Genomic DNA, 2,889 nt, shown 5'->3' on the forward strand with positions numbered 1-2,889 from the left:
CCAGAGCATCAGAGACAGTCTGCTCACATAGCTAGGCTCCCCCAGAGCTTCAGAGACATGTCTGCTCACATAGCTAGGCTCCTCCCCCAGAGCTTCAGAGACAGTCTGCTCATATAGCTAGGCTCCCCCAGAGCATCAGAGACACGTCTGCTCACATAGCTAGGCTCCTCCCCCAGAGCTTAAGAGACATGTCTACTCAGTCTCCCCCAGGGCTTCAGAGACAGTCTGCTCATATAGCTAGGCTCCCCCAGAGCTTCAGAGACAGTCTGCTCACATAGCTAGGCTCCACCCCTAGAGCTTCAGAGACAGTCTGCTCACATAGCTAGGCTCCTCCCCCAGAGCTTCTTACTGAGAGATGACAGAGCAGATAACATGAAGGGGGCGGGACCACTTGTTTTTTTTGGTGGTTACAGTAAGACCACCAGATGAATGGGGTGATAATTTGATCTGGAAAAAGTTGTGCTGGGACAGGCATCCTTAAACTGCGGCCCTCCAGCTGTTGTAAAACTACAACTCCCACCATGCCCTGCTGTAGGCTGTTCGGGCATGCTGGGAGTTGTAGTTTTGCAACAGCTGAGTCTGAACAGACACCTGGGAATGACTCATCTTTATGAGCAGGGACCAAGGGCAAGTGCCCCTTATAAGCTGAGATTACTGGGGGCATGTGCCCATTATAAGCCGGGATCACTGGGGGCAAGTGCCCATTATAAGTCGAGATCACCAGGGGCCTGGGCCCATTATAAGTCGAGATCACCAGGGGCCTGGGCCCATTATAAGTCAGGATCACCAGGGGCCTGGGCCTATTATAAGTCAGGATCCCCAGGGGCCTGGGCCCATTATAAGTCGGCATCTTTGAGGTGAGCACTGGGGTTTCATGGCTAGAAGACTTTGCGGCTGTCTGGTTCAGATGGAACACCAGAGAATGTGTCACCTGTGAGTCACTAGCGGATGATGAGTGGTGTAGTCACCTGTGTGAGGGTTTTTACAGATCACGATTGCGGTATTCCTATATGGTCTTATGATACAGGGGCGGCCTGGATGTAACATTCACATACCATGGGGAGGGGCAGATGTGGCGCTGGCACACAGCGATTACTGAGGCGAGGCCCCCATATCCCCGACACCACACAGTCTGTAAAACCAGTTTATTTCCATGAAGTCGGCTGCACTTACAGAAAAGTATAAAAAATAGATAATAGATATAAGGCATTGTGCAGAGCACGTCCCCTATAGAGGGTACGAGGATCCAGCAAGGGGGTTCCTGCAGACCCTACAGAATGTCAGGAGACGTCTGTCTGTATCCTCTGGGGTCATATATGGCACTGAGGCATGCCCACAACCTGATGCAGGTGACTACCATATATATTTATGGGGAGCACGCTGTAGATACTGGAGAAAACCACAGCTTCCTTACCACCAAAGACTTTACTTTTTTTGCTCATCAAAAGTTTAGTTGGCAGACATGGCTTACCTGGAGCGAGCGTGGCCTCACAGAAAACTTATAAAATCTACACCTCACAGATTTCGTTTTCAGTGTGCACCTGGTCACACGCACACCGCGGAGCGCGAGCCTGGTCACACGCACACCGCGGAGCGCGAGCCTGGTCACACGCACACCGCGGAGCGCGAGCCTGGTCACACGCACACCGCGGAGCGCGAGCCTGGTCACACGCACACCGCGGAGCGCGAGCCTGGTCACACGCACACCGCGGAGCGCGAGCCTGGTCACACGCACACCGCGGAGCGCGAGCCTGGTCACACGCACACCGCGGAGCGCGAGCCTGGTCACACGCACACCGCGGAGCGCGAGCCTGGTCACACGCACACCGCGGAGCGCGAGCCTGGTCACACGCACACCGCGGAGCGCGAGCCTGGTCACACGCACACCACTCATGCTGAAAATGTGTTGGGAGTCCATACTCCATGAAATACTGGTCAGAGGTCTATGGTCCATTATAGATCTATTATACAATGAGGAAGAGAAGTATTTGAACACCCTGCGATTAAGTTCTCCCACTTAGAAATCATGGAGGGTCTGAAATTCACATTGTAGGTACATTCCCAATCTGAGACAGAATTTAAAAAAAATAGACGCCAACTACTACCATGGGCAAGACCAAAGAGCTGTCAAAAGACACCAGAGACAGAATTGTGGACCTCCACAAGGCTGGAAAGGGCTACGGGGCAATTGCCAAGCAGCTTGGTGAAAATAGATCAACTGTTGGAGCAATTGTTAGAAAATGGAAGAGGCTAAAGACGACTGTCAGTCTCCCTCGGACTGGGGCTCCATGCAAGAGCTCACCTCGTGGGGTATCACTGATGATAAGAAAGGTGAGGAATCAGCCCAGAACTACAAGGGAGGAGCTGGTCAATGACATGAAGAGAGCTGAGACCACAGTGTCAGAGGTCACTGTCGGTGGATCACTACGCCGTCATGGTTTCAGATCATGCATTGCACGGAAGGTTCTCCTGCTCCAGTCATCACATGTCCAGGCCCGTCTGATGTTTGCTAATGACCATCTGGATGATCCAGAGGAGGCCGGGGAGAAAGTCATGAGGTCAGAGGAAACCAAAGTAGAACTTTTTGGTCTAAACTTCACTCGCCGTGTTTGGAGGAAAAAGAAGGATGAGTTGCATCCCAAGAACACCATCCCTACTGTGAAGCATGGGGGGGGGGGGGGGGGGTAACATCATGCTTTGGGGGGCTTTTCTGTGAAGGGGACAGGACGACTGCGCTGTATTAAGGAGAAGATGAATGGGGCCATTTATTGTGAGATTTTGAGCAACAACCTCCTTCCCTCAGTCAGAGCATTGAAGATGGGTCGTGGCTGGGTCTTCCAACATGACAACGACCCGAAGCACAAACCAAGGATAACCAAGGAGTGGCTC

The sequence above is a fragment of the Bufo gargarizans genome, chromosome 10 (assembly GCF_014858855.1).
Source record: "Bufo gargarizans isolate SCDJY-AF-19 chromosome 10, ASM1485885v1, whole genome shotgun sequence".
NCBI classification, from domain to species: domain Eukaryota; kingdom Metazoa; phylum Chordata; class Amphibia; order Anura; family Bufonidae; genus Bufo; species Bufo gargarizans.